Consider the following 15,067-nt stretch of genomic DNA (forward strand, 5'->3'; position numbering starts at 1 on the left):
CTAAATGCATGAATTCAATGCACAAAAAACACTGGTCAACATGTGATACATAATCACACTGCTGTAACTCTCTGCTGAAGGAAATTTCTATATATACTTCTCTATTTCTTTTATCCCTCTGTATCTGAGCAGTTCATAAATGCTAGTCATTCTTTATGACATCTTTACAAAAGAATGAGATCCTCATTTGATTAATGGAGAGGTTAGGATAGCTGAAGTTCCACATGACACCTGATTTTTTCTTATGTAGGTTAAAAGAACATTTATTTGTTTAACTTGTAGGATTTTTTTTTTTTTTTTTTAATTAGATTGTAGGTTTTCTAGTTTTGTATAAGCATGTGACAGACATCATTAACTAAATTAATTTTAATGTCACTAACAAAGCTAACGTAATTTTAGTTAGGACTAGAATCCAGTTGTGTAGAGCGGTGTTTACTTTCCCTATTTTCTCTTCCTTCCTTCCTTATTTTGTCATTCCTTGCCAAGCTTTTATTGCAAGTACAGTAGAGACTGTATCTCTTCTGTACGCATATAGTGATGACAGACAGACTTGGAGTAGTTCTGTCAGAAAATTTTTTAAGAATACTGAAATTATGATGATTTTTAATATTTTGAGCTCCAGTACTCAATTTTAACATTCTCACTAGCTTTACTGTTGTATTCAGAATTTTTAATTCAGAAGATTTTTCTTTAAAATATTAAATATGTACACAGATGCATGTAAAAGTGACAAATATAACGCTTCTCTTCAGCTGTTTAGATATTTTACTGTTATTAGACACACATTTACACACATGACTTGGTGAAACTGAACCATAACCAATCCTTACTTATTTTGTAAATCATCTGTTTAGCTCAAATGAATGCATTTCAGCTGAAATTGCATACATCCTTTATACTCTGTGATACTTTGTTTTCCATGTAAAAATTTTTAAGCCTAAATATGTTCTGTGTGATATGGTGTTTTTTTTTTAGTGGTCTTAAGCTGTATTTCCAACAAGTCTGTTGTGCCACATATAATTGCAGTTTCAGAAACATTGTAAAAAGATATTTATTTTGTCATTGTTTTATATTAATCATGTGTGCATTTTGTGTATTAAAAGTAGAATAGCAGAGTGAAAGCAATGGCAGAAATGTCATTTTGTTTCTAACTCTCCTCCATCACTTGTATTCCACCCATATATATTGCTACAGCAATAAAAGTCCATGACAAGCTTCATGCTGTTCTTTGAATTTAAAGCAGAGAACAATTTAATGGGGAGGGAGAAGGAGGATGGGAATGGGGGAGAATTCTCAGAGTGGATTGTTCTATTGTGATGTTTAAGTGCTGCTTCAATTAGGGCTAAATGAATACTCACAACAAGGGAGACTGGCCTTTATAGTTTTAACTGGGAGGCAGGTGGTGATTAATTCTTTGGCATCTTTCTGTTCAGCCAGATATAGAATCAACTCAAGTGCATTATAGAAGACAAAATAGCTCAGTGAATTACACTTCCTCTCCATTATAGAGTGAAAAAAATGACATTAACAAAACTCCAGAGTGAAATTCACAGTATTTGAGAGTTCTCTAAGCACTCCATTCATGATCATTCAGGAATTATTCATAGGCCAGGGCTGAACGTGTCCATTAAATTTTGGGCTTGAAATTCCAAAGCAATATGTGATTTCATGACGATGTTTGTCAACATATAACAGGATAAATGTGAACTCTAAATTTCTTCACCTTTGTTAAACAATTAACATGCTTTCCATAAATTAAACTGCTCACAATTACATACAGCAGTCTATTTTGCTAACTCTTATTAGTTAAACTTACGAACTTCTTACTTGTACTTGTTTACATACCTCATTGGTTGTGTTTCTAACCACTGTATTGGCCTTAGGAGCCATCATGTTTAGGTTGCATCTAAGTGGAGTGAGGAAACGATTGGGCCTTACTACTTTAGTCTGTGTGTTCTGCATGCTGACGATGCGTATGGTACCTTTGTCTGTATTTGTATTGCCATAATTACTGACTAAAAGTGTAGAATAATCTGTAGCTGGGAAAGTTTTTTAGAGCAGTGACAGTAAAATGACAGTTGTTGGTACGCGTCAAATCAGTGGCTGAACATGAGAAGGGAGAACAAGGTGCTTTGGGCCCTACAGCTGAATCCTGTGGTTTAAGGTGGTGAGATACATCAACAAACTTGAGGGAAGTCTGAGTAATTCATTACATTGTGTCTGCTTGAGCTGCCCGGGCGGGATGGTCTCTGTGAAGGAAGGGGAGATGATATTTTTTCTGAGTTTCTCCCTGCCTGGGCCAGGAGACACGTACTTCTCACCTCAAACAGCTGCAGCTCCTTGGCTTGGACAGAAGTATAAGCTATGTGATGGCAGAAGATGGCCACAGGAACCAGAGACTTCACCCAACAGCTTGTCCCAAAAACTGCAGCTTGCCTCAAGCCTAGCATCCTGGCTTGCTGTGGTGGGGCCCTTTCAGCTGCAGTCCCCGTCTGCAGGAAAGCAGTTGTGAGGTCGATGATGTGCTTGAGGCAGAGGGGTTTCTGGTGCACACTGCACATAGGGGAATTGCCATGTGCTTTGGGGAGCCAGGAGCTCATGTGGAGTGTCTGAGGTTACAGGGAGGAGAACAGAAGTCAAGCTGGACCTAAGAGGAAAGAGAGAGCGTGTGAGGAGCCTGGGGGACTGAGCAGGATTTGCTGTGTAAAGTTACTGTGTTAATTGACCCAAAGTCAATAAGGATCTGCCTGCAAGGGCACAGTGGGCAGTGGAAAGATCTGTGTGTAATCCTATTTATTTCTATTGTATCTGACATAATCTCTTTATTTTTCTACTTAAGAAATGTTCAATGCCCCTATTCTCTTTTAAGTTGAAAAGCCTTTTAGTCTTCCTTGGTGAGAACACTATGGAGGCAGTAGAGTCACGTCACAGTTCTGGCAGATTTGGGCTTCCATCTCTTCCGTGCCACCTTTCCCAGGCAATAAACCTGCTGCCAGCTGTGGGCAGCTTGTCAGAGGAAAACAGCAAAGGTGCCTCAAGGTTGAGTCAGATAGTCACTGTAAAATGCAGTTGCTGCACTGTTACAGAGTTCGGCTACACATTAAAATGATAAATACTAAAAAATCATAGTTTAAACTGTAAATCAAACAAAACTTAATTAGAAAATTAAAGAAATCCCTAGAAATTCTTGAACCATGAAATTGTTTAACTGGTAAAAGAAAGAAAAAAAAAAAGTAACTACAACTTCAGAAGTTTAATTAACAAAACATATAAAAGTAGCTTGTATATATATGTGAATATTTAATACCAGACCACTTGCATCTTTTTTACCACTTGAATCTTTTTTTTTTTTTTTTTTTTTCCAATTTATAGTATTGTATTCATAGAAATAATAACTTTGCCACAGGGTTCACTCACAGTGAGATCAGGACCCAAAGGTTAGCTAGGTTCTGGATCTGATTCTGCCACCATTTTCACAGATAAAAAGTTCTGCTTGTTAAATACATTTATTTTTTTTTTTGTAAGACCTTTTCATGATCATTTGAAACTACATACTTAATACAATTTTCCTATTTTCTGAAATGTTTATTTTAATATTCAAAAACACTTTGAAAAAAAAAAAAGGAAAACACTAAATACTAAATACTCTTGGAATTGTATTAACTGAACTGGAGGGTGAGTTCTCTTGAATTAGGCTTGAATATACAGATTCTAAAAAGATTACAAAATTATAAAAATGATCTTTATAATAGGCTCTTGTAAAAATAAAACAAGGAAAAATTCCCTTTTTATTATGCGAAGGAAATTTTAAAATGTTGTCTCTGTGGAAAACTGTATTCTGACTTCATTGTATATCTTTATTAATACATATAGGCTATATATAAAAACACTGTATAATGGAAAGGGCATTATCATTTAGGGCTGTTTTTAATTAACATTTTCAGATAATTGAAACGTTTCCTGCATTTGTGCCAGATACCTTATGTGTTAATACCAAAAGATTTTATTCTAATAGCACTAACTAAAATTGAGACCGAGTGCATATGAATTCTCAATAGCACTAGGGGGATAAATGCTCCAAAGGCACAGTAAATGTATGCATTTTGTGTTTTAGGGAACAGCAGTGCAATTACTGTATAACCCTCACTTACCAACCATTTTAACCTCAATTTAATGTGTGTGGCAGTTCTCCCAGAATGACCTTGATGCAGTACTGAATGTTTTGCATTTTTTAAACAGACTTGAAGAGATACAAAGGAATGTAGTTCCTATTAATGGTTATAATACCCAAAGCTTATTTAACATTTTATAAATTGTGTTTATTGAAAACTTCCATCTACTTACAATATATTAAGTAAAATCCCTTCAGTCAGACCATAGCACCTTTTGTTTTGCACTGAACATCTGATCAGTTATTAGTTTGTACATGGAGAGATGCTATTTAAAGACTTACAAACTCCCTTGAAGTAAATTGTACCCTCCAGCTAAAACCTGACACAGTGCAAATAATACATACAGTATTCTGTATTGTCTTCAGTGGCAGGCTGCTGTTTTTGAGATCCCTCAGAGGCATCTTCATCCTCAGTTGTATGAGCCAAACTTTTGTGGATTGGTACCTTTGAAAACTTCAAATGCTGTACAATGCTATCAGGGCAATGGAGGAGCTGATCTCAAAGTCCACTATTAAAACTTCCCTCAAGGACATTTTCATTAGAACTTTGTACATGGACAGTTCAAAAGACTCAGCTATTGATTTTTGCTCAGAAGTCCTCTCTCTCTTCTCATATTGTTCAACATTTTGACAGAATTTCAAAAAACACAAACTGTGGCAGCAGAGGATTCCAGCTAGGATTTTATGCTGTTCATTTGATTTCTTAAGGCCGCATCCTTCCTGTGTCCTTGTCAACACTACAAGGAGAGGAGCTGTCTTAGAAGATTTGCTAAAAGGCAGAAGCAATTTCACAGCAATCTAAAAAAATCTGACCTTTCCACATACAGAAAATCTCTCTTAAGTAAATAACCTTTTTAGCTGTAAAATTTTGCTGAGACATTCATTTATCAAAAGCATAGATAAAAATCACTGCAGGTTTATCTCTTTTCACCATTTAAAAATTGCATTAAAAGGAACCCACCACTAATATACCTGGACTGTAGTACAACACCCCTAGCAAACAATACTATTTTATTTTAAAACAGAACTGTTGATTTAAAGTTTGTGATGCTGGAAGCTGAGCAATTAATTATTACCATCTGTACTTCATATCCTTACTCCTATTATCATTTCCATGGACACTACGTAATGAAGTTCATTTAGCCTCCACTGCATTTCCAGGATACAGTAGTTCAAATTTAATAGGATTTATGAAGAAGTTAATGAATGAGTGGTGCAATTATTTCTGTTTAAGGAAAATCATGATCTACTTGATCTTTATGAAAGACATATTGCAAGTCTTTTAATTGCTAGGTGGTTACAGGCTACATTGGTGGTTGACAAGGCTGACATTTTCTCACCTTTCACTTGATTTCACTGAACACATTTTGAAATACAAAAAAATTAAGAGAAATGCCTACTTTATGGGAGTAACCATATTTTGCAGTTGAGAAGACATTTTTCAGAGCCTCTTGAAATTATTTGTGGTGTTTTCATAAATTCTAGTTTTTTTCTAGTTTGTTCTATTTTGTTTTATTCATGGTCTATATCACCCTCCTTTGTATGACTTTTGAGTTACTAACCACTGAGACTTCAGAACATTTGAATAGGAACTTAACTCCCCCCCCCCCCAAAAAAAAAAAAAAAAAAAAAAAGTTAAAGCCATCCCTTATTCATCAAGACATTTAGTTTCATTTAATTTAAGACATTAAACACATTTCATTTCTGGATTATGCTGCATTTTTTATTTCCAAGACAGAGGCATTTCTCTATGTAGAAAAGTTGGCCAGCACTGAACTACCAAGTATATTCAGTATATTAATAAAATTTTAATTAGCCTATGTTTTGAGATCTCTTTCCAATTAACTAGATTTCATAGAATGAAGAGGAGCTTGTCCATGTCTATTGGATTTCATTATTTCAGAAATTTCTAATTTCTTATTATTAGAATATTTTGATGCACAATACATATTGAGTTTGAACTATGGTGTAAAAGTGAGAGCCAGGATCCTGACAGCTATGTTGCAATTCTGCATGTAAACATTCATAGTCCTCAGGTACAACAGAATTGTTTTAGTTTTATTGGTGTTTAAAATCACTGGTCAGACACTATGCAGTATAATTTGGAGAGCAGCGTGGCACTGACAAATTTCTAATTATACATCTTGCAAATTAAGAGACAGTCAAGGACTTTAAAAAAAAAAAAAGTAAAGAAGGTGTTAATATAAACATAACCTTCATACATGCTTTCCAATCATCTTAAATACACACAGATCCTAGTATCTTTTTGCTATAGAAACAGTTTACTGGATTTGACTTAACGTCTCAGTTTTGGATTTCAAAATATATTTTTCCAGTAAATGTGCTGTTAGTCAGAAAAGACTATGTCTTCGTGAAGCTGTAACTGTGTATTCTCGGTTTTTTAGATTTAGATTTTGATTTTTTCTCTCAAACAAGCTAGAGAAACATTTCATGAACATCCATGATGAGTCAATTCATCTGTTTTGTTCATGTTGCTGTTAAAACAGAAATGAATAAACACCACCATCACCCCCCCTCCCTCTGCTTAAAAAAAAAAAGAAAGAAAGAAAGAAAAAAAGTTCAAGGACTCAGGCTACATAAAGGTACAGTTTGTCAAAGCTCAACAATGCTATAGTGTCTCAAACACAATAGGAAAGAACAGTGTATAAAAAGAGGAATCTTCAACCCCAGTGATGGTATGGAGGTTATTTTTCCAAGGCTAAAAGAGGAGATCAAAATACACTGATCTGTTGAAAGACATGCCCTAAATAAGTTGATGCATTTGTACAATGGCAAGAGGCAGCTCATAATACATTAGTAAAAAAGCCAGCAAGCCGGGAAGTCTGATGCACAGGCAGATACAGTATGGGAGTTTCATGAAAACCTTAGCATCATTTCTGCAGTGTACAAAACTGAGGTCAACTACACAAATTCTGTAATCTGGCCCACTTGAATCTAAAATACAAAATGCTGAAATTCTCTCTTCGCTCCCTTTTTCAGAAATAAGCTCTAAGATTTCCTCCTTATCTTTGGCTTCCTAACAGTGTTTCAGTGGCTTATTACACACTTCTGGCTTTGTGTTCTGGCAGGGGATCTCTCTGGAGTCTTTAAAAGGGAGGCCAGCTAGGAAGGCCTGTCCTCTAGTCATCTCTTCAGATGGCAGTTCATAAGACAGCTTCCTTTCTGTTCTTCTGCCTATTCAGTGGAGCCTTCCTACCTAGCATTTTATCTCATTTTAAGGCATAAACTGCCTCAATGCCAATTTGTAAAGATGCTGCTTATTGTTGAATCCACAATATGTATTTTCCTCTTTTTAAGTGGCCACATCTATGAAGCTTTGTTTGCAACACCTAATCATACTTCTGTGAGTTTATTTCAGTGTTAAGATAGTGCTCAAGAAGTTGAGTTAATTTAGACTTTTCCCCTTTTAATAAAAGTATTTTTACTTAGAGCTGGCTACAGTAAGGAGGGTGTTCTGCCTGGATGAACATCCATGTCAGATTGTTAGTTGCAATGGTATATTTGGTTTTGGTCTACCCAGAAAAGTCCTGGTCTATTCATTAAATGAACTAAAAACAACCTATACTTGCAACATTTTATGAATCATTAATATGCTGTAATAGCATCTTTTTCCTATACAGCTCACTATTGCATCTTGGATTGAAATGCCAGTCTAAATTTCTGAGTAATTTTTAAGAATATACAATAGTGTTTATTCTTTTATTTACTTCAGAACTGGTAGAGGAAAAGTAAGAACTTATGCCCAAAATTTTAGCTCCTTCTCTAAAAAATTAAATACTTCCCACTTTCAAAGACCCTGATTGACAATGTTAGCTTTCAAATACATAACTACTAATAGTTATTGCTGAAGATAAATATCCCTAAATTTCAGACTTGTCCTTGTATTTAGAAATTGGTGAATTGGTAAATTCTGTTTTCCATGATAAAGTGAGGAAGCATAGTTACCCAATAAAGTAACAAATTTATTGTCATGCCATCTTGATTTACTAGAAAGCAATGTTAGGAACTGTAAAATACATGGTATAGTTCTTTCCACATATTACATGCTTTACACTCTTGGTAAATAGGGAGATGGTTTTACAGAAGAATATTTATCTTACTCCTTATGTTCATAAATATTTCAAAAAGTTTATGAGAATAGCCTTTCTGTGGAGGCTGTAGAATAAGCAAACAGGATAGTGGTTGATGGATCTCTTGGCACTCAGTGAGCACAAGCTGTGCTCCAAGCAAATCCATGCTCCTATGGTCTTTCTAATATACCTTATCATTTCAGGTATATTTCAGATGATAGAAAATGACTCAGAAATGTTCTGTTTGTTTGTTTGTTTGTTTCTCCTAAAAAGGAGGTTGGAATGAAGATACTTAGGTGGATTTAATCTGCTTACAGTCATACTGAATGTAACTGTCCTCACAAATGTTCTGGGGAGTTTTCTCTTAGTTTCTGATCAATTCTAAAATGTTTTGACAGAATATTGTACTTTAATATACAGAATAACGTGATTGACATAATACACTCTACTGTGCATATGCACATATCTCTCTTTATTGCTATTAAAAATGAGGCAAATGGGAGAAAGACAAACAAACAAGCAAAAAACAACATAAAAAGCCTTCCACATCTGTGACAACTTGTGCAAGGATCTGTGAAGTCATCATAGCAGCAGTAACAAATGGCTGTAAAAATACCATATGACTTCTCTTCCTGCCTCCTTGGCAGAACAGAAATGATGCAGACGGATTGGGCTGCGAACCAAGAAAGTGAATAAACACATTCCACTACTATTTGGAACTCAGATTTGATAAAATGCTATCAGGAAGTATCAAGTGAGGAAAAACGGAACAAGATTGTTTGTAAGGGAAAAAGGACAGCCTAGAAAGAAAATAAAAGATATTTAAAGGGGAAACAACGATGCAGAAGTTGATGATTTCAGGTAATGTCATTCGCTAACTTATTGAAACACTGCCTTGCTATTGTAACTCAACTAAATTCAGTGGAGTTAAACTCAGAAAAAAAAAAAGAAAGAAAGAAAGAAAGAAAAGACTAGTGATTTTAATGGAGTTGTAGTAGAATTAAAATACTCAAGCAATTTGGACAAATGAGTTTAAAGCTTACTGACAAATGGGATGTCCGAAAGGGAAAAAAAAAAAAAAAAAAAAAGCTCTCTACAGGAAAGAAGTGTCAAAATCATTTTTATTTGGTTTAATAATATGTTCCTCTAGCATTCCAGATACTGAAATACTATGAACTAGTTTATTCCCTTGTTTCAAAAGATTTTATTATGTCTTAGAAGTCAATGAAAAGAATTCGATTGACTGCAACAGGCACTAGCTCAGGCTCAGATAAAAGAAAGGATGGAGAGAAGATATTTCTCCTTTCAGTTACTAGATGAGCAAATCAGCTTTACAACCATCTTCTGTCTGCTAATGCTGCATCTTCTGCTCATTTCAGAAATGGGCTTCTAAAGCCTAGCAGTATGGAACACCTGCAGTTCACTAACCAAACTAACCAAACTACCTAGTCAACTACCACTAACCAAATTATCAGTATCTTCACCTTATAGATTATAATTGACTTCACAAGCTCTTTTTAGCTATTCTTTATCTAATTCCGTATCTTAGGTATTGCCTATTATTTATATTTTATACTGGCTTAAATCTGGGCAGAGTTCTAAATGGCATTATTTAGACTTTATGCTTTATTTAACTTTTTCTAGGAAGTGCCCTTGATATTGGTCATCAGCTCAGGAGCCTGAAATGCTTAGATGCAACTTTCCACAAAGCACTTACACACCAATTAAACAAAACAAGACAATAATACATTGGAATAGCTAGAACACAAAGCCTGGTGCTTCTTCAGGAGAAAATCTAAATGAGTTCTAGACATGTAGACATGCTTGTCTCTTACCCTATCTATTCCCTTTAAGATAAGGAAACTACTTTTGTGGATATAGTAGTATGCGCATATTGGGTTTGAATTATTATCTAATGGCATTAAACAAGATGCGGCCAATAGCTAAAAATGTTCCTTATCATTTTGAAAATGACAGTCAAATTGACAGTAAGTTTAGTTCTCAAACCATAATGGTATATGCTGAATATATACAAAAATTAAATATGGTGGGTGATCTTGCACACTTAATCTTTTTAAGATGTTCTCTTAGTAGTCCTGACAAATATCAAATTGAATGTAGCCATCAATGTACCATTGCCACAAAGAGTTGGCTGATGGTACCCTGGGCTCCATTAGGTGAAGTGTTGCCAGCAGTTTGAGGGAGGTGATTCATTCAGCACTGCTGAGTCTCCACCTGGAGTGCTGTGTCCTGGGCTTCCTAGTCCAAGAGAGACATGGGGCTACTGGAGAAAGGGGCCACTGAGGTGATAGACTGGAGCAACTCTATTGTAAGAAAAAAGCTGAGAGAGCTGGGACTGTCCAACCTGGAGAAAAGATGGCTTGGCAGGCCAACTACCTGAAGAGAGGGTGCAAAGAGGACAAATCCAGGTTGTTTTCACTGATGCCCACTGACAGAACAAAAATCGCTGAGCATAAACTGAAGCACAAAGGTTTTGTCGGAACACGAGGAACACCCCCCCACCCAACCCCCTTTTTTTTCTTACTGTGAGGGTGACTGAGCACAGGTTGCTCAGAGAGGTTGTGGAGTCTCCATTGTTGAAAATTTTCCAAAGCTGTCCAGACACGGTCCTGCTCAGCCTGCTACAGGTGACCCTGCTTTTGAGCCAGGGGATTGGACAAGATGAGCTCTGGAGGCCCATGCCAATCTTGACCATTTTGTGATTCTGTGAATAATACTGTTTTCACACTGTTATAATACTATTTTGTATTGTAACACTTACAGGCGAGTTGGGTAATTCTTTAATGCAGAATGTGTTATATAAACCTAGTGAATGGCAATTTCTATTTTTCATTTATACACTAGAAAGACATTCATAAAGATGATTTTCCACTTTGCAACAGCCTATGAAGATTTATAAGCACTTTTGTGTAGAGGTGACAAATTCAGATGCAAAACATGATTTACCCAGTGTTAGTATGAACTCCTGACAACGCTAGGAAGGCCACCAGACTAATAACAACAGTCTGCCAGCTGAAATGGAATGTGGCAATTTCAGTAGATTATCTGTATGCAATTCAAACCAGTTGTAGTAGTTTGAAAGACTTGTAACGTTTTCTCCTTAATTTCCTGGCTCTTACCGCTTTAGCTAGACTCAACCTTGATTTTACACCATTGTCTATGTATATTTTTATAACCTTACAATTATACTTTCTTGCAGATTTCTAAATTGCTGCTTTATAACTTTTGATGTCCTGCTTTTTGATCCATTAATAGATCTCATCTATCTTCTGTTTCTGCTTTTCTTCTTCTCTTAGTTGTAGTATCATTTATGCCATCATTTACCCTTCATTCCTTTTCACGGAACTGTTTGGCCCAATTCGTTTTACCCTCCTGTTTAATCCATTGTACTCAGTTCTTTTCGTTTTATGCTATGTAATAAATAGTTCTAAGCAGTCGCCTTTTATGTCATTCACTGTTCTACTGTGTATGCAGATAGCCTTTTCTATTAGCCAAATCCTGTTATACTGGGCTTAAATACATCATAGGAATACTAGTAAAGTGAGTCTTTTATCATCTAACATGAAAGCTTTTTCTGTGAAAAAAAAATAAAATCTGATCCTGAAAGAGGTAAGTGAAGCACTTTTCTGAAATATTGTTAAAACTTGAATTTATTTATTTATTTATTTTAATAGGATCACACTAAAACAATTGTTTGCTTAAAACATTAACAGTCCAATATGAATCTCTACTATTTTGTAGAGGAAGGTTGGTGACACCATTTTTATTTAACACTGGTACACAATGAAGCACAGAGGAGGATATTCATAAAAGCTAGCTTTAGCCTAAAGGGTTTAATCTTAGCAAGCTTTCTTGGTAGTCAAATGAAAACTAAAAGGTTCCTCACTGGAGGATTTCCTTTCAAACAGGTACTTAATTTAGCCAGTTCTGACTTTCCTTGGAGTATTATATCTTTTTCATCCGCTGCAGAGGCTACCTAGGAAGATTAGATGTATTACATTAATTTGCCCAGAGAGGAGTTATGCTTCTTGTCTAATATCACATGCAGAGGGAGTGGTAAAAATGGATTAGACCCTCAATCTCATTCTAACACCCCTTCCGTAAAACCCCCGTTCACAAGCAACTTCTCCTTCTGTACACAAGGATTTAATTTACATAGTATTTCATTTGTGTCTAACATCTTTCGTTCTATGAATGTCTGCAGTTTTATCTCTCATGTCTAACTGCCTTGTCCTACATTTGCATTACATTTTTTAGTTGCCCATCTGTCTTTATCACATTAGTTTACCTGTTCAAAATTAAAGCAGATTCAGGCATTTTCTTTTTAATGATTCACTGAGCTTATTTCAGAGAACTACCAAAATAAGACATGTAGTTTTATTCACTGATCAGCTCTTGAGGTTGAGATATTCTAACATGTGAATTCCTGTTTTTCATTTTCTTGAGACATTAAACAAGTGTATTTCCAACTGAGGAGATGGAAGATGAGTGTTTTATTCAAAGGACTTCAGATTCCTTCAACTAGAAATCATAGTATTGTCAGTCCCAAGTGTTGAGAAAGAACACATTGGCAAAATTTAAGATTAACTTCAAAATCAGAACACTGTGATTCTTTTTGCCTTATGCTGTTGAAGGCACAAGGCATAGTGTTTCCTAGTTGTTGTTTAGCTAGAATCTTATCTTAAATCAAAAAAAAAAAAAAAAGGGGGTGGGGGGGAGGGGAGGGAGATAAAAGCCAAAGTTCTTGTATATTTAATCTAATGTTTACTAACTGTTGACATAACAGTTTGCTGTGCAATCATATATAATTTCAATTAATAGTTTTAATTAATGCTGTTTTAACCTTCAGTCTTTTCTTCCAGTTTGGCTGTTTCAGTCTTCAGTGATGGACTGTTCTCCAGTTGCCTTTATTATTATATTCTCTCCTCTACTTGTACTTTTGCTGATAACTTTTTGTTTTTGCTGTTAATACTCTTTTCTTCTATTTATATCCTGATTTTATCTTCTTACTTGAGATATTGCATAGCACCAGTCTTGCTCCTGAATTGATTTTTTTTTCATCTTCACTGTTTTATTTCTATGCTCTTATGTTTTTTAAAATATGCACTTTTTAAGTATGCATTGATTTCAGTGCTATTCAAATATATGCTTATTGTGTAAAAAGGGGTTAAAAACTTGGAAATCTCTGTTTATTGCTATGAAATTATAGTTTTAGCCTAAGAGTTTATAATCTCATATATTAAAAACAACAACAACAAAAAGTACATGTAATTATTCTATATTCTGGAAGTCACTGTGTGCCTCCAATAAATTCTGAATGGCTGAACAATTAAATCACATTTGAAAGATTAAAAGAGGAATCAAAGACTCTAAGTTTAAGTAAGATTTGTGAGCATTAAGTTTCTGACTAGAAAGGCCACGTTAGTGCACCCGTGGTGGAAATGACACCTGTGTCAGGTATCTCTTGGACATCAGCAGAGAATCCACATAGGATATTGACACAGAAAGCCATGCTTTAGTTCTTGTGATCACAAAACTGCTTCTAAGCCAGTTCAGCAGCATATAAATCTGCATCTAGATTTTTCATTGTGAACAGTGCAGACAGAAAGCCTGTGCTCCTAGGAATACATGTGTTTGTTGTGCATGGCTGTATGCACATACTCTAATGAACACAGATAAACTCAACATACAGTTGAAGCAAAAAAAAAACTTGTCCCCTGCTGTTTCCTTAATAGCTTTTATTAGTGGTCAGTGGTGGCAGTGCTTACATTCTTTTACTTACATTCTTTTCTCATCTGAAGAAATTGTTCATTTCTTCCCAATTGGGGCTGTGCATATACAGTTCATTTGCCACAACCTATGAAGTTACACAACAGAACAATTTTTTTCCTTCTAATGATCTCATTCCTATCACAGTACTTCAACCTCATTCTCCCAAAATGCAAAATTTGGGATTTTTCTGTGCTTTTTCATTCTGTGAGGTCTAGGTAGTTTGTTTTTGTTGGGGATGTGAGTTTCATTTTGCTTTTTTTTTTTTTTTCCCCTGGTAATTCAGTGACTTTTTGGTCCTTTTTCCAGTGTTTCAAAACTCAAAGACAGTTTCTGCACAAATGTGATTTGACACTATTTCAGATAAAATCTGGAGGTTTAATTTAGCAAGAAACTCATGTTAAGATTCTATAATGAGTTCTAGGATAGACATTTTACAGCATCACCAGTCTTCTGGATCATATCAGCTGTTTTCACTTAATTGCATGTCATGTAGCATCTTCCACAATATTGAAAATATAGTTCTCCCTGTATTTTACCTTTCATTTCTTCACCTGCTTTTCAAAGACAATTTGTTATCTGGCCCTCACTTCCATAAAATCTTTAATATCCTTACAACCACCTTCACAGTTAATTAAATCACAATAGTCCCATTCTACATATCGTAGAAATGTAGGAAACAGAACTGCAGGGGATGTCAAGAACTTACCTAGTCCATCTCCCTCTGTTAGGACAAGATTATGTCTGTAAAAATCTTGACAAATATTTGTCTAATTTGGCCTCTAAAATCTCTAGCAGTTGATATTTCTATAACTATGTTCTGAGTATGTTTTTTCAACCAGTTGTATGCTCGCTTTAGAGCAGTTTTCCTAGCTACCCATATCTGTAGCTTGGTTCTCAGAATGGCATGTGAGATAGTGTTGAAAGGCTTAATAAAGCAGGATATATGACATTTACTGTGCATCTCCTATGCAATCTTTTATCATGGGAGGGTAATTAGCTCTCATAAATTACT

The sequence above is a fragment of the Aythya marila genome (assembly GCF_965140915.1).
Source record: "Aythya marila genome assembly, chromosome: 14".
Taxonomy (NCBI): domain Eukaryota; kingdom Metazoa; phylum Chordata; class Aves; order Anseriformes; family Anatidae; genus Aythya; species Aythya marila.